General features: G+C 40.8%; 1 protein-coding gene across 1 annotated transcript in view; it reads right to left on the bottom strand.

Moving 5' to 3' along the window:
- peak1 (pseudopodium-enriched atypical kinase 1) overlaps positions 1-18,549 on the bottom strand; it is a 129,582-nt gene that overhangs the window by 110,837 nt on the left and 196 nt on the right. The window lies entirely within an intron of this gene.

The following is an 18,549-nucleotide window of genomic DNA, read 5'->3' as shown; positions in this document are numbered from 1 at the left end:
AAGTTGTTGAATTTGAAAATCCCCATGCTGTGGCTCAGCTGATAATGAAATGAATGCCCGAGAGTCGACTGCCAAAACAGCTTCTGTATGGAGAACTGTGTCAGGGCAAGCGCTCAGTAGGAGGACAGAAGAAACGGTTTAAGGACTGCCTCAAAGTGTCCCTCAAAGACTTGGACATCAACCTCAGCACTTGGGAGTCTCTTGCTCTGGACCGTCCAACCTGGCGTAGCAAGCTCAACACAGGAGCCCGTGCAGCAGAGAACAGACGCACTGCAGAGGCCCAGAGGAAACGCAAGGCCCGGGCTACCTCCACTTCCACTGCAGCACCCATCCACTTGTGTCCTACGTGTGGGCGTGCCTTCCGGGCCCGGATTGGCCTCACCAGTCACCTCTGGACCCACAGTCACCAAACCTCCAACTGAAAGTGAAGTCATGGTCATCTTCGAACCCGAAGGACGAAGAACAACAACAATGAAATCTATATTTATGTGTAACAAAATCTGACAAAATATGTGTGAGACCTGTGCTGATATGTAACAAGTGGTTGTTTCGCATCAGCTTCCCAATGGACTCCACAGAGCAAACTTTTGAACAAATAGTATTTATTAATGTTGAGGATGAATCGTGCTCAATTATTATTAGTGCTCAATTATTATTAGTGCTATTATTTGACTGTCACTGGAGATGCAACGTAATTTCAGTTTGATATCATCTTGGAAGTGAAAACATAACTACAAAAAAAGGAAATATAGAGAGAATCTGATGTTTCTCTTTCCAAAAATAATGCCTGTCATGATGTGTGTTCAAGCAATTTCTGCTTTGAATACTGAGAATCGATCTGCAGACACGGCAAATTAAAGGAAAATATCTGGAGAGGAACAAAAAGACTGAGAGAAATAAAAAGATTATATGAATTGAATGTTGAAAATTGAAAAGAAGAATATAGTCCAAGTTCATTGGAGATCACAGCGGATTTACAGGAAGGAAAATTAAAGGATGCCTATAAAAACATTAAAGGACAAATAAAGAATCTAAGGAGAAAGCAAAAAACAGAATACAGAGAGCAAGGAAGTGCTTGCTAACCTTTTCCGTAACATGACCCCATTTAAATGCGGGATTTTTTTTGTTATCTGAAAATGATGCTCATCAACTCAGATAGTTCAACCCTTCTCTAACCAAATCATGACTCACATGGCCACCACCTGCCAGACGGCTTCTAATCCAACTTCATGGCATCTCATGAACATTGACTTCTCTAACTTCAAAAAGCCCTTGGTTTTCCCTCTCTCCATCCCCTCCCCCTTCTCCCACCAGTCTTACTGTCTCTGACTACATTCTATCCATGTCCCGCCCACTCCCTTGACATCAGTAATGAAGCAGGGTCTCGACCCGAAACGTCATCCATTCCTTCTCTCCAGAGATGCTGCCTGTCCCCTTGAGTTACTCCGGCATTTTGTGTCTACCTTCATGTCATCTCTGGTGAACTTAATCATCATCCATCTTCAACCTCACAACTCCCCAACTCCATCCAGCATATTTCTGTCAAGATCTGTAAATAAATCAATTAGGACTGCTGAAAGACTTTCCTCGCATCTTAATTTTATCTTTGCCCACGAGGCCTAATCACAAGCAATTTACAATTCCTCTCAATCCTTTCGACGCATTGCAGTATTTAAAATCTGAACCGTCCTTCCTTCACAGAAGACCTGACATTTTTTCTGTGAAAAAAATTGATGGAATGTTAGTTTCTGATAACTATCCAGGGATATCTGCCAAGTGATAACTATCCAGTGATTCCAAGTGATCAGATAAGAATCTGCATGCTCTCTCTGTGACCACATGGCCCTCCTCTGGATGCTCTGATTTCCTTCCACATCGTAAAGTTGGATGGCTAATTAACCACTGTAAAAACTATGCTGGGTGTATCAATAAGTGGTCGGGTCTTGGTTGGGGGTGAAGTGGGGGGAATGAATTGATGAGAAGATAGAGATAATTGTTTTCTTTAAATAGGATCATCATAAAATTAGTACAACTGTATCGCTGATAGTGGGCACTAACTCTGGGTTAAACTTTGGTGTGGATCTCTGATCCCACATCTGACCCCGTATCTCTGGACCCTAACTAATTCTAATTCAGCAATAATGCTGAGCCCGATTACCAATAAATAACTTATTTGCCAAAACACTAAAAGGTCAGCAGTATCTCTTATATCCATAAACATATCTATAATCACAAAATCTAGCTTAGAAGAAATGTAAAGCAAATTACTTCAATGGAGAACCTTTAAAAGTGATGCACATCCAAGATTTTAGCAACTATAATTTCTTCTTTTGAGGATTGCAGTGTTCCAAGATATATTTTTTTAAATCAAATATGGGGCAGATCTTCCACTGAGATATGCCAGCAGATAAGCCTGCAGCTCTAAGGCTGGGAAATCTGTCTGCTGAGCCTTGAAACTACAGCAAGTACATCAGACCCTTGAAATAATTCGCAGAAATTGGCTTCAGGGAGAAAGGCAAGTTGAACCTTTTCTTTTATTTGTTAGTGTTGTAATTGTGCTCGCATGCACATGTACATCTGTTGGCAGATATACTATCCCTTGGGCTTATTTTAGACTTCTAATTTCAAAATGTTTTATAATTTTAAATTCAGAACATTCATGACTCAATTCACAAATTCAGAATAGTCATGTCCAAGTGATTCAGATTTTTCTGAATGTCAACAATATTCAATAAAACATCTGCAGCCAGCGAGTCCAAGGGCATGAACCGTTGTCAAAGCCTTACTCTCAAATTATCTAGCTGAGAAGGGCCTTATCCTGTAGCATGAGGATCTGTGTGAACCAGCATCCCTATGGAACTGGATAGAGTGGATGTGGAGAGGATGTTTCCACTAGTGGGAGAGTCTAGGATCAGAGGCCATGTCCTCAGAATAAAAGGACATTCCTTTAGGAAGGAGATGAGGAGGAATTTTGTTAGTCAAAGGATGATGAATCTGGGGAATTCATTGCCACAGAAGGCTGTGGAGGGCGTCAATGGATATTTTTATGGCAGAGATAGATTCTTGATTAGTACAGGAGTAAGGGATTTAGGGGAGAAGGCAGGAGAATGAGGTTGAGAGGGTAAGATAGATCAGCCATGGTTGAATGGCAGAGTAAACGTGATGGGCCAAATGGCCCAATTCTGTTCCTATCACTTATGAACATTGTATCTTTGAGTACAGCAGAGCAAACAGCATGGCCCAGGGGAACGCAGACTGGAATCATACCACAAGGCCTGCCAAATATTAACCTCCACTCAAAATTAATCAATTAAGATAACATTTAGCATAATGAAAACGTGTAGAAATTTCTCATTGAGTTCCTAAAATAAAGATCAACAAATATCCTTGGAATTTGTTCTATGAATTGCCATTTCTGACTAAACACTTTAAAAAAGCTCCTTGACATGCCGAGATGGAAGCTATTTAGTTTACACTCAAGAACCAGTCAAGAAACAAACCAACATGCATCAGAAATTCTAATTTAATAGTGCACCTAACAGGTAAGTTATCATTGCACTGCAAAATTCAGAGTAAACAGGAAAATTGAAAAAAGGAGTCTAAACATTGGAGACTACTCAGCCATTCAATATGATTATGGCTGATTATCGATTCAATACCATATTCTCACGTACCAAACCTCGATGCCTTTTGTATTTAGAAATTTATCTCCTTCCCATGTATATTCAGTGACCCAGTTTTTATAGCCCGCTATAGTGGGCACCCTCCAAGTGAAGAGATTTCTCCTCATTACTTGCCCTGTAAATTGAAACTGTCATTGATCATTCCAGACACTCTAGCCAGGGAGAAAGATTCTCCCAGCATCCAGACCGTCATAGGTTTATGTGTAAGAAAGAACTGCAGATGCTGGTGGGGAAGATGCTGGAGTCAATTATAAAAGACAAAATTGCTGAGCATTTGGATAGCAGTAACAGGATCATTCCGAGTCAGCATGGATTTATGAAGGGGAAATCATGCTTGACAAATCTACTGGAATTTTTTGAGGATGTAACTAGGAAAATTGACAGGGGAGAGTCAGTGGATGTGGTGTACCTCGACTTTCAGAAAGCCTTCGACAAGGTCCCACATAGGAGATTAGTGGGCAAAATTAGGGCACATGGTATTGGGGGTAGGGTACTGACATGGATAGAAAATTGGATTGACAGACAGAAAGCAAAGAGTGGGGATAAATGGGTCCCTTTCGGAATGGCAGGCAGTGACCAGTGGGGTACCGCAAGGTTCGGTGCTGGGACCCCAGCTATTTACGATATACATTAATGACTTAGACGAAGGGATTAAAAGTACCATTAGCAAATTTGCAGATGATACTAAACTGGGGGGTAGTGTGAATTGTGAGGAAGATGCAATAAGGCTGCAGGGTGACTTGGACAGGTTGTGTGAGTGGGCGGATACATGGCCGATGCAGTTTAATGTAGATAAGTGTGAGGTTATTCACTTTGGAAGTAAGAATAGAAAGGCAGATTATTATCTGAATGGTGTCAAGTTAGGAGGAGGGGGAGTTCAACGAGATCTGGGTGTCCTAGTGCATCAGTCAATGAAAGGAAGCATGCAGGTACAGCAGGCAGTGAAGAAAGCCAATGGAATGTTGGCCTTTGTAACAAGAGGAGTTGAGTATAGGAGCAAAGAGGTCCTTCTACCGTTGTACCGGGCCCTGGTGAGACCGCACCTGGAGTACTGTGTGCAGTTTTGGTCTCCAAATTTGAGGAAGGATATTCTTGCTATGGAGGGCGTGCAGCGTAGGTTCACTAGGTTAATTCCCGGAATGGCGGGACTGTCGTATGTTGAAAGGCTGGAGCGATTGGGCTTGTATACACTGGAATTTAGAAGGATGAGGGGGGATCTTATTGAAACATATAAGATAATTAGGGGATTGGACACATTAGAGGCAGGAAACATGTTCCCAATGTTGGGGGAGTCCAGAACAAGGGGCCACAGTTTAAGAATAAGGGGTAGGCCATTTGGAATGGAGATGAGGAAGAACTTTTTCAGTCAGAGAGTGGTGAAGGTGTGGAATTCTCTGCCTCAGAAGGCAGTGGAGGCCAGTTCGTTGGATGCTTTCAAGAGAGAGCTGGATAGAGCTCTTAAGGATAGCGGAGTGAGGGGGTATGAGGAGAAGGCAGGAACGGGGTACTGATTGAGAGTGATCAGCCATGATCGCATTGAATGGCGGTGCTGGCTCGAAGGGCTGAATGGCCTACTCCTGCACCTATTGTCTATTATTGTCTAAACCGAAGAAAGACACAAAAAACTGGAGTAACTCAGCGGGACAGGCAGCATCTCTGGAGAGAAGGAATGAGTGACGTTTCGGGTCGAGACCCTTCTTCAGACGGATCCCACCACTAGCCACATTTTCTGAAGAAGGGTCTCGACCCAAAATGTCACCCCATTCCTTCTCTCCAGAGATGCTGCCGGTCCCGCTGAGTTACTCCAGCTTTTTGACTATCTTAGTCATAATTTTATATTTCAATTGGATGTCCATTCATTACTCTAAACTCTAGTGATCTGTTGGCTACAGTAGTGAGTGATTATGCCCTTCTGCAGTCTCAGGTCAAACCTTTGAACGGAGGTAAATTAAGCTAGTCTCATCCATGATAATTAAAAGTGACAAGTCAGAATGAACCATCTTCTGGGGCTGAGGAGAGAGAAACAATTTGAGCTTTGACTCCCATTCCCAGTGTTAGAATTTTGCTCACAACCTCGCATGAAGTGCAATAACCGATGAATCTAATTTTGATTATGTCATAGCAAGCCTAATCACACCAGTACAGATTCAGGAGTGTGCAGATGCAAATTTAAATCTGGAAAACAGATTTTAAAGGAAAGCTAAATAACTAACAATCCAAATAATAAGGGCTAAAAGCTTTAAACTGGATAGTTGATGTGTGGTGGGGAGGAGAGTAAGGATTTAAAGTGTGAAATATAAAGGACTAGGGGTAATGAAATGGGTAACAAAGGAAAATTGAGCAGTCAGGCCAGAGCATGCAAACTTAAGGCAACCGCTCCTCCCCAGGCCATGACAGGTTTCTGTTCCTGAGAACTGTTCGTGTAATCAGTTTACAAGTTGGACATGCGGCCTCCTGGCAAGGTCTTTAAATAAGAACATAAGCCAACCAAGAACAACTGGTAGTTAAACTAGGACATTTAACTCGACCACATATGACCACAAACCAAGTTCCCACACGGCGAAAGATGCCTGCAGTCCCGTAGCAGCTGGCAAAGTATTGGAGGAGCTCAGCAGGTCAGGCAGCATCTCTGGAAGACACGAATAGGTAACGTTTCTGTCATAGCCCTTGTTCAGGTGTGAAGAATGGTCCCGACCTGAAAACGTCTCCTATCCATGTCTTCCAGAGTTGCTGCTCAACCCGCTGAGCTCCTACAGCATTTTGTGCTTGCTTCGTCACAGGCTGTACACAGGTTGGGCATCAGTAACTTGGGTAGCTTACAGCCCAGCGATATGAACATTGACTTTTCTAACTTCAAATAACCCTTGCTTTCCCTCTCTCTCCATCCCTCCCCCTTCCCAGTTCTCCAACCACTTTCTGTCCCTGACTACATTTTATCTGTTTGCTTTGTTGTTACCTTCTCCCAGCTAACAATGATCTATTCTACATTTTCCTTGATCTCCATTCCCTTTGCTCCGTTTTCACACCTTCACACTTCCTTATCTATGTATCTCTCTTTCTCCTGACGTCAGTCTGAAGAAGGGTATCGACCCAAAACGCCACCCATTCCTTCCCTCTGTAGATGCTGCCTGTCCCTTTCAGTTACTCCAGCAGTTTGTGTCTATCTTCGGTTTAAACCAGCATCTGCAGTTCCTTCATACACAGTAACCTGGGTAGGATCTATATTACAATCAGAGCAGAAACATTTAATGCTGAAAAAAAGAAATTGAAGCATTGAAGTGTAAAAAGCACTAACAAAGCATGAACTAAAAAAGCAAATGGAAACACATAGGTGCAATCTAATAGCCATGACTGAGGTATAGTTGCAAAGAGATGAAGGCTGAAAATTAGACATGCCTGGATATTTCATGTTTGGAATGGATAGGCAAAATACAAGAGAGGAGGGGTACCTCTGATATTAAAGAATGGGATAGAGGCAGTATAGTCAAGGGATCTTAGCTCATAAAAACAAAGGCAGAATTATCCATGACAAACAGTGCACAAAGGCACGAAACCCTGCAAAATTGTGACAAACGGTAAATCTCACCTCATTCACTCGCTATCTGGCTACCAGCTATCCACACCATTTTACTCCAATACTTCTCCACCATTATCCAGCTGGATGGGACTCAGTTGGTTTAATCTGATGTATCCAGTCTAAGCAGTTATACATCCAAGTCTCACCTATTATTTGTATTTATTTTTGACCCTCCCTCCTGAGAAAATGCCTCATTTTGGCTGTTTCATATCTACACTGATGACATTCATGTCTATCTCACCATATTTTACTTGGCTTTAGCTCCTTACTTTCCCAGATATTTACACAACAATTTCCAACTAAATATCTGAAAGCTGAAAGCCTGTATTTAAGGTCCCCATTACCGTAATCACTCAAAGGCACAGTTGGTCAGCATCTTTTGTTCTGCACTCCATAAAAATCACACCATCCAAGATACTTCTATGCTCATCCTTCTTCATGCCAGACCTCATTTCATCCATCAGCACTGCTCCTGCTGAATTAGACGCACATTTAAGAAATATCACAATATAAGAATTCCTGTCATCATTCTGACAACACTTTTTCGATCTTGTCCCTTCGTATTTCTGTAAGCATAGCCAGCCATACAACTCTCCGCCTTACGTGCCATACTCAAATTCAGGTTACTTGTTCCTCTCTGAATTTAAACCCTCCCTCACTGGTGGCTGCCCCAACCTCTGAAAATCCCTCAAATGTATGTGCTACCTTTTCTTGGGAGAAGCAAATGTTCCTTAAAATATTTGACCTCTGATCAAGACTGAAGATATCTGTTCCAATTTCTCCTGATAAGCACAGGGTTAGTGTTTTAGAGATATTATTCATTGGGATGGCTATATCAAACATTCAAAATAAATCAAAATTGTTCTTGAAGTCTATAATCCATTATGTAATGAATCGTTTTCCCATTCACCCCTTCCTGCACCACAGCAACTTAACACATTAAAATATATTAATTAAATGACTGAGTACTGTATATGAAATGTAAACATATGGGCTCGATTCAGTAAGAGTCAGTGAGGTGGAGCTATGACAAGGAAATTAACTCAACTGTCTTTATTGACAAAATATAGAAGAATGAACCTAACTCTGATTGAAAGTAGGCATGCAGATGCAGCAGGCAGTGAAGAAAGCGAATGGTATGTTGGCATTCATAGCGAGGGGATTTGAGTATAGGAGCAGGGAGGTTCTGCTGCAGTTGTACAGGGCATTGGTGAGACCACACCTGGAGTATTGCGTACAGTTTTGGTCTCCTAATCTGAGGAAAGACATTCTTGCCATACAGGGAGTACAGAGAAGGTTCACCAGATTGATTCCTGGGATGGCAGGACTTTCATATGAAGAAAGACTGGATAGACACGGCTTGTACTCGCTGGAATTTAGAAAATTGAGGGGGGATCTTATAGAAACTTACAAAATTCTTAAGGGGTTGGACAGGCTAGATGCAGGAAGATTGTTCCCGATGTTGGGGAAGTCCAGAACAAGGGGGTCACAGTTTAAGGATAAGGGGGAAGTCTTTTAGGACTGAGATGAGAAAGGTTTTTTTTCACACAGAGAGTGGTGAATCTGTGGAATTCTCTGCCACAGAAGGTAGTTGAGACCAGTTCATTGGCTATATTTAAGAGGGAGTTAGATGTGGCCCTTGTGGCTAAAGGGATCAGGGGGTATGGAGAGAAGGCAGGTACGGGATACTGAGTTGGATGATCAGCCATGATCATATTGAATGGCCGAATGGCCTACTCCTGCACCTATTTTCTATGTTTCTATGTTTCTATGATCATTAACTATATTAGCTAACGATCACTGGAAAATGCAAGTCTGTGGATTTAAGATATGTATTAACAAACTGCATCCTGGATAAAGATGCATCATTGGATTTTGTAGCTGTGCAGGAGGAAATGTAGAGGTATTGAATATAATCTGCCATGGTCTTTTGGTGAGTGAGTGGTGACAGAGGAGAGAAGATTAGCAAAATGTTATTCCTGTTCAATAAAAAAGGAGAAAGGAAAAACTAAGCAACCAGAAGCCAGTTAGTTCAAGAGCTTTTATAAACATTGACAAGGATCAAGAGTAGTTACCTGGAGGAAAATGAATTGATGAATGCAAGCCAGCAAGGATGTACCTAGGGCAGTTGTGTTTATTATGTAACTAATCGAGAGCAGTTGTGCTTGTTCTGATTTTTTGATGAGGTAACAGACGGAAAAAATGATGAAAATGCAGTTGATTTAGTGTAGATGAACTTCCAATACGCTCTTGATAGAGTATCACATAACACGTCTATCAGCAAAGCTAAAGGGCATGGGATAAAGGGAACAGCAATAGCATTGATACTAAGTTGGTTCAATACAGACAATGAAGATGATTTTTCCTCCCCAAACTAAAAGCCCCCTGCTTTTTTTTCAATTACCTCGACGGGGGCAGAAACCACAGTTACTAAGTTTGTAGATGACACAAATCTAGGTAGTATTGTGACCTGCAAAGAGCCTAATAAATTTGCTGCCGGATATAAACAGGTTAATGAAATAAATTATGTGGAAACGTGCATTTTAGGAGAAACATGAAGAATCTAAACAGAAAACATTTCTAAGAGGTGCAGGAGCAGCGGAAATTGTGCACAAATCATTAAAGGTTGTAAGACAGATTCAGTAAGTGGTTTATATTCACAAAATGCTGGAGTAACTCAACAAGTCAGGCAGCATCTCAGGAGAGAAGGAATGGGTGACATATTGGGTCGAGACCCTCCTTCCACTTCAGTAAGTGGTTAGTAAGGTATACTTAATTTGGGGCTTATGAATAGAGTGTAAGATCAAGGAAATTATGTTAAGCACTCAATGGGTCAATCAGCATCTATGGATAGAGAAACAGATGTTCAGGCCCTGAATCCTTTATCAGAGTTGGGAAGCAGAAAAAAAAGTTTGTTTTGTCTTCAGTAGAGGATTGAAAAGGAATGAGTAAAACAAATGAATCTTGCTGATTCATTACTGATGGAGTGAGACCAAATATGTAAAATGTAGCAGTTAAGTAGCTGTTAGGATCAGTTTGTACTACTTTGTCTATGTAATTTGTTACCAATGGTAACGCAGTGCGATATGCCAAGGAGGCCAAACTATGCAAACAGAAAAAGGAAAACAGCCAAATTGATGATGGCAGAAGTGGTCATTACTGCAGGCAGAACAAGCAAGTTACCAAAAACTTGGAGAATTTCTATTCGAGTACTAAAGGTTGCAACATGTCCAAATTGAAAATATGTTGTTCCTGTACAACGCATTAGGCCTTGTGTTACCAGTGCCAAAAGACTCAGACAGAAAGGTCAGTGGAAGTGAGATGGTGAATTAAATGTGGCAAGCAACTGTAATCTAATAAATCATCTAATATGTGTTTGGTTTCTCTAAATAGAGGAAACCGTATTGACAACACAAGTGCAATACACTGAATTTGAAAAAAATGCAAGTGAATCACTGTTACAGCTGGAAAGACTGTTTGGGTCTCTGAATTGTGAGAAAGGAAGAGATGAAAGAACAGGCACTACAAATCCTGCAGTAGCATGGGAAACTGCCAATAAACAGGGAACCGTGGGTGTGGATGGAAGAGTGGGCCAGGGTCACCAAGGGAACACATCCCTTTGAAATACTGAAAAGAGCGAAGGGCAATATGTGGCTGGTGGTGGAATCTTATTGGAGTTGCCAGAAATTGCAAAGAATGTGGAGGTGAACCCCATGGAAAGGAAGGACCAGGGGAACTCTGTTCTCGCTTTGTCACAGAGGAGAAGGGTTGAAAGCCATAAAACAGATGGGATGCAGATAAAAACTGTCAAGTACAATTTAGGAAGAAAGAAGAAATTTCACAGGCACCTGTGCAAATTATCTCATCATCACAGCAAATGTGACAGGGGCAAAGGAACTGGGGGGAATAGAAAGGAGTCCTTGCGGGAGACATGATGGGAAGAAGTATAGTCAAAATAGTCAAGCCAATCTGTGGGCTTGTAATGAATTTGGCAGCTAGTCTATCCCTTTTAAAGGAGATGGAGATCCAGAAAATAAAAAGGCAAGTGTTAGAGATGGACCACATGAAGGTGACAGCATGAGAGAAGAATGTGAGTCCTGAATAAATACAGGAGAGAACACTTGGATCTGGCTTTGAAATGTTAACTGTTTCTCTTTCCACAGATGCTGCCCGACCTGGTTAACCCCTCTGGTGCCTTCTAGCATCTATTTTTTTTAAAGTTTTCAATTCATAAACTATTCCAGCATCTAGCAGAGTATTATTTTCAATTCTGGTTTCACCTGATAAGAAGGATGTGAAGGCTGTAAAACAAAAGATAAATGAGAATGATTCCTGAGATAACGAATGGCAGGGTGACCAAGCCTGGGACAGTTCCCTTTACAGAAAGAAAAGGCTGAAGACCCATCCTGGGCATAGAATGTTGCTGAGGTTCAAATGAAGAAGTTCCAATTGTTTTTATTCGTAATACAATTCCTAGGAATACAGAAAATAATTTCAAATGCATTAAGCTCCTGTACAGTTTTTCCTTAATATTTAGGTGATTCTGTAGCCATATTGTACGTTAAGTCTTAAAAAGCAAGTCATTCATTTCCATTGTTAAAAATGAAAATGGGAAGGGGTAGGAATGTACAGCAAAGTCCATAAAGTTCCAAGCTTAACAGGCCTAATGTACAATGCCAGCACTTACTGGTGGCAGGGGTTTTATTAATCCATATTGTTTATCTTCTTGTTAATCAACACTGGCTCACAGCTAAGCAACACCTTGATAACTCTTTCGCCCACACTCAAATTCATCCATGCTGCAAACTTATTCTCACCATAATGCCAGCCAAAAACCACTATAGGTACAAATTCTCGTCATCGCCAAAAATAAACACATTCCAATTGATAGCTCTCGCTTCAACTGCAAACCTCACCATCTATTTTGTCCTTTCAGATGCTCCTTAAGACCTACCACTTTGATCGAGCTTTTGGTCATCTGTCTTGGCCTGGAGTCCAATTTAATTTAATATCGCTCTAATGTGTGCAGTATTTTTACTGATGGGATTTGCATGAGGAGGATGGAGGGCTGGAAGAAAAAAACAGCTTTCTCCTTTCTCGCATTAACTTCTGCTAAACCCCAAAGGAAGGCAGATAATTTGTAAGATGGTGCTGGATCTTTGTGCAGGAGTTTTGCAGGGGCACCACAGGATGAAAATGATAAGGTTGTTTTCTTGGTAACAGAAGAAGCTGAAGGAAATATCGATGGAGGTGGATTAAATGAGGGACCTTAAAATAGGAAGGATCTATTTCAGCTCCTTTACTGTTCTGATGAAGGTTACTGACTCAAAATATTGATTGCTTCTCACTCCACAATTATTGTCAGACCTGGTAAGTTTTTCTGTCACTTTCTTTCGTTGTTTCTGACTTCCAGCATCTGCAGTTTTTTTGTTTCATTTTCATACATGTTTTTTGTTTAAGAAATAATCTTCATTTGTTTTCACTTCCATTTCTAATCGTCCAAATAAGCAAGTTCAAGTAAAATCAGGTAATTAACATTCTGTAGTGAGATGTTTCAATAGCATTGAATGAATAACCATAATAAACAGGAAAAACAACTTAAATGTTATTCAATTGTGTAACTGTGTTTCTATCTGAAACCACACATTTCTAAAAACCATGTACCACTTCAAATAACCCAAGAATGCCAAGATGACAATTCCCCAGTGTACTACAGCCGTTAACACACTGTAATTTCTTCAGCAAATCCCCAACATATTTTATTATAAAATAGGAGATGATCAACTACTAATCTAGTAAAATAGTTAAGAATGGAGTAAAGAAAACCCAGGAGTTCATAAAGGCGCTTCCAAGCCTGGCATAATGCCACAGGAATAGTCAGTAAGACGGCCAATTGTTTGGACAAAGAGGGACACTTTAAGGACTTTTCTTTAAAGGAGCAAAGTATTCCAGGCCCCAGGGTCTTGGTAGCTGAAGACATAACTGCCAATGTCTGTGCAAATTAAAATAAGAGAGAGCAACACTCATCTCAGTGCATGATGGAGTTGAACAAGATTTAGCAGAGATTAGCCAAAAAAGGACCAAATAAATTTGTTCTAAATTTGTTAAAATAATTGCATTTTTAAACATATTTATTTGTTATAAAACATGTTTTAATTGTGGGGTTTTTTTGGAATGCAGAGTTCACTGCAAAGGCTAGCATTTATTGTCCTTGTCTCATTCACCTTGAGAAGGTTGGCAGCAAGCCAACCTGAGCCATTGCAATTCTTCTCATGAAGGCACTCTCAGAATGTCATGGGCTAGGGAGTTCCACACTTTCGACCCAGGAGCGGCAGTATATTTGTAAGTCGGAATGCAGTGCTGGCTGGAAAAAATATGTATGTACTGGCGACACAAGAGACTGTAAATGCTAGGATCTGAAACTAAACAAAGTCCTGGAAGAACTCAGCGGGTCGAGCATCATCTACAGTGCCCTCCATAATGTTTCGGACAAAGACCCATGATTTATTTATTTGCCTCTGTTCTCCACAATTTGAGATTTGTAATAGAAAAAAAAAATCACACGTGGTTAAAGTGCACAGTGTCAGATTTTATTAAAGGATATTTTTATACATTTTGGTTACACCATGTAGAAATTACAGCAGGGTTCATACATAGACCCCCAATTCAGGGCAACGTAATGTTTGGGACACATGCCTTCACAGTTGTTTGTAGTTGCTCAGGTGTGGTTAAATGCCTCCTTAATGCATATAAGAGAGCTCTCAACACCTCTTTCCTCCAGTCTTTCCATCACCTTTGGAAACTTTTATCAACATGAGGACCAAACGTTGTGCCAATGAAATTCAAAGAAGCCATTATGAGACTGATAAACAAGAATAAAACTGTTAGAGACACCAGCCAAACCTTAGGCTTACCAAAATCAACTGTTTGGAACATCAAGAAGAAGAAAGAGAGCACTGGTGACCTTACTAATCGCAAAGGGACTAGCAGGCCAAGGAAGATCTCCACAGCTGATGACAGAAGAATTCTTTCTATAATAAAGAAAAATCCCCAAACACTTGTCCGACAGATCAGAAACACTCTTCAGGAGTGGATTTGTCAATGACCACTGTCCGCAGAAGACTTCATGAACAGAAATACTTAGGCTACACTGCAAGATGGAAACAACTGGTTAGCCACAACAATAGGATGGCCAGGTTACAGCTTGCCAAGAAGTACTTAAAAGAGCAACCACAGTTCTGGAAAAAGGTATTGTGGACAGATGAGACGAAGGTTAACTTATATCAGAGTGATGGCAAGAGTAAAGTATGGAGGAGAGAAGGAACTGCCCAAGATCCAAAGCATACCACCTCATCTGTGAAACACGATGGTGGAGGTGTTATGGCCTGGGCATGTATGGCTGCTGAAGGTACTGGCTCACTTATCTTCATTGATGATACAACTGCTGATGTAGCAGCATAATGAATTCTGAAGTGTATAGACACATCCTATATGCTCAAGTTCAAACAAATACCTCAAAACTCATTGGCCGACGGTTCATTCTACAGCAAGACAATGATCACAAACATACTGCTAAAGCAACAAAGGAGATTTTCAAAGCTAAAAAATGGTCAATTCTTGAGTGGCCAAGTCAATCACCCAATCTGAACCCAATTGAGCATGCCTTTCATATGCTGAAGAGAAAACTGAAGGGGACTAGCCTCCAAAACAAGCATAAGCTAAAGATGGCTGCAATACAGGCCTGGCAGAGCATCACCAGAGAAGACACCCAGTGACTGGTGATGTCCATGAATCGCAGACTTCAAGCAGTCTTTGCAGGCAAAGGATATGCAACAAAATGCTAAACATGACCACTTTCATTTACATGACATGGCTGTGTCCCAAACATTATGGTGCCCTGCAATGGGGGGACAATGTATAAACACAGCTGTAATTTCTACATGGTGAAACCAAATTGTATAAAAATTGCCTTTATTAAAATCTGACAATGTGCACTTTAACCACATGTGATTTTTTCTATTACAAATCTCAAATTGTGGAGTACAGAGGCAAATAAATAAATGATGGGTCTTTGTCCCAAACATTATGGAGGGCACTGTATCTAGGGAGGGAAAGAGATAGTCGGTGTCAAAAATTCAGATCACAATCAATAGTATCCTGATGCAGGGTCCCAACCTGTATTTTTTTGGTGGTCTCCTATTGTCCTGCCTGACAGCAGAAACTGCAGGGTTTAAAGATGCTGTTGGATTAGCCTAGGTGAGTCCAGTGCATTTTGTAAAGGCTGCACACTATAGCATTGCACAAAGGTAGTGAAGGTTATTAATGTTTGGAGTGGTGGATGGGGTCCCAATCAAGCAGATTTGTCCTGCATGTTGCTGACCTTTTCTTGCTTCTGCATTCATCTGGACAGATGCAGAATATTCCATCGTGCTCCTGATTTGTACCTTGCCGATAATGGGGTGAAGTGGGGAGTCATTTGCCACCGGATACCTAGCCTCTGATCTGCCAATGTGGCTTGTAAGTTGAGTTCCTATTCATGCCGGTGGGGGATTCAGAGAAGGATCAGTAAATGGCACTGAATGCCAAGGATAGACTCCATCATATTGAAGATGCTCATGTCTGGCACCTCCATGTCACACATGTTACTGTCACTTAACAGCTCTTGTCTAAACATAGTCCTGGTCTTGCCGCATGCAAACATGGAATGCTTCATTTTCTTGGGAATTATCAATGGATTTGGGCTTTTGGTGCCGATGATACATATTAAGCTGCAGCAAAAACTGGTTTGGACTAGCCCATTGCTCTGAGAATGTATGCAGTGATGATCTGGGGCTACAATGCGTGAACCCTTAAAATCACAACCATCTTGCTTTTTAAGTAGAACGATTCCAACCATTAGGGTATTTTAACAGGAGTAAATGCATAAGCAGGTTTTTGGCTCATTTGGCCTGCTTCACTCAATAAGATCACAATGTCAACTTTACTTCAGTTTTACCAAGGCTCCTTTTGTGTCATACCTCAGTCAAATGGTGCCTTTATGTCAAGAGCACCCATTGTCACTTTAGCTTTGGAATTAAGCCATTCAATCATGTTTGTAATAAAGGGAGAAAGAGGACTAAATGTGACTGATCCTTGTGAATCATAAACTGGTCATCAATGAGCAGGTTATCTTTATATTGCTGTTGACTCTTTCAATCACTTTGCTGACAATAGGCTGATTGGAGAGTAATTAGTCAAACTGGATATGTTCTGCCTTGTGTGCATTAGGCAGATTTAACCAATCTTTCATTGCTTCACAAGTAGGCAACGAGGTTCAGGGTAAACAGTTGAACAAGATTTTTTGCAGGTTAGGACGAGGAGTGTCAATTTTTTGATGAGCTAAACTTTACAGAGGGCAAAATATCAGACACCAGCCAGGGATGTGTTAGAAAAATCTTACCCACTGCACAAAAATCACTAAGTATTACAATATGGTCCAAACAATTAACTTTGTGAGACGCTATTGTAAATATTGTTTACTACTTGGTGTCAAATGCTCTCTAAGGTGTACTGTAGTTAATGTAATTCAACCGCTGATATGTATAACAATGTATATGCACTTAAAATGTTGGTAGAACATAGTCCCTCCATTTCACTTGTCTTCATGTCTATCAAAATTCAATCAATTTGGTGCGATTTTAAGACTTTATCACTATGACTTTCTCTTCCACAGACACCTCAGCAACTAGCAATAAGCTCAGTTCATACGATTTTAAGACCAATGTCAAACATTACGTATACAAATTACCACTGAATCAAATACATAGTTTGGACAATGAATCGATCAGCAGCAGAGGTTTACAAGAACATGTTGTTAAATGTCATAGATGAAGTTCAGCTTCATTTGCTTGGGATCTAGAAATGGCTTAAATATTGATCAGGTGGATGAACATATTCACAGAGTACCACACAAGTCATCAAACCTATTCAATTTATAGTACTGGACAAAATGTAACAAACATGGGATTTATTTTACAGTCACTAAAAATTAATTGATTAAAATCTTCATGTCAAGTTCTGCTGGGAAAAGATAAGTTCAATTTTCATATTTGCAGTTCAATTTGTGAAAATGACCATAATCATTGGCTACCTACTCTCAACTCAAATACTGAATCCCAGAACAAATCTGTCATGTGGCTGTTAAAAGGTGAATATTGTCTTCATAAACTATATTATTCGAATGTAGATAATATCAACGTGTGCCACAAACAAGTAAGGAAAAATTGTTTTGATTTTATTCCTTGAGCGTCTACGATTCAAAGATCAACCAGTTTCTTCCAAACATTTTCTTCCAAAAACGACAGCAATCGCTTTAAACACAAGATTACATTCTTATCTTCCCAAAATATATGAAATTGTTGTGAACGCTTAATACCCTTCTCCAAATAAGCCGAACTGTATCAAATTCAATGTATAATAACAAGTATTACAATATGTAAACAAAATGGAACACTAGATAAGAAATATCGTTCTGCCCTTTAGTTTCCGCAAAAACATTTATCATCGTATTTTCCCCACTGCACAACTCCGCATAGCTGTATTCTAATAAATCCCTAACTTTATGCAAACAAATTTAAATACAAATTGCATCGCTCACACCCGTAAGTATATGGCGGTGCAGCAGTCCCTGAAGGGACAGCATGGTCAAGGAAAGCGTACAAAATGCCTCTTTCCACCCACTCGATTTATTTTTGCCAACCAATTTTTTTAAACCATCTGCAAAGGCGAAAGGAAATCGAGGTCTTTCCCTTCCCACTATCCAAGAGTTGGGCTGGAAGTCTATCCGCCTCAGGACTTTCAGAGGAATAGAAATGCGGATTTAACGATAAAAATGAAGAAACCTTTCTCCCACCCCAAGGTTGCATTGCCGAGGTGTTTCACAAAACAAAAAGTTTGGCAGGGATCGTTTAACTTTGTAAGGGGGGGGGGGGGAGATGTCGTTGTTATGTTGGCTAGCAATGCACAAACTTTCTTCACCGTGGGATTTTTGCAGCGGTATAAAACCAGGGTGAGAAAAGGAGTGAAGATCGTGGTGCTTCTTGCAGTTTGGGCTATGTCTTGGATCGTATGCGGTGCTGGCCACATTGCCCGCCGTGCTGTGGGGGGGGGGGGCGGTGGGGGCTGAGGCAGTCGCTCGCTCACCCACCCCCCGGCTCCTCAGCCCCGGCTGAAAGTTATTTTTAAAAATCAAACTCTCAATTTCACCGAGAGGTCCAAAAACGCACGGCGGGAGCGAGAGAACACGGGACT

This window comes from Rhinoraja longicauda, chromosome 38, assembly GCF_053455715.1.
Source record: "Rhinoraja longicauda isolate Sanriku21f chromosome 38, sRhiLon1.1, whole genome shotgun sequence".
Lineage (NCBI taxonomy): Eukaryota > Metazoa > Chordata > Chondrichthyes > Rajiformes > Arhynchobatidae > Rhinoraja > Rhinoraja longicauda.
Note: the sequence above shows the minus strand (reverse complement) of the source record. Positions and strands in the feature narration are given on the sequence as shown.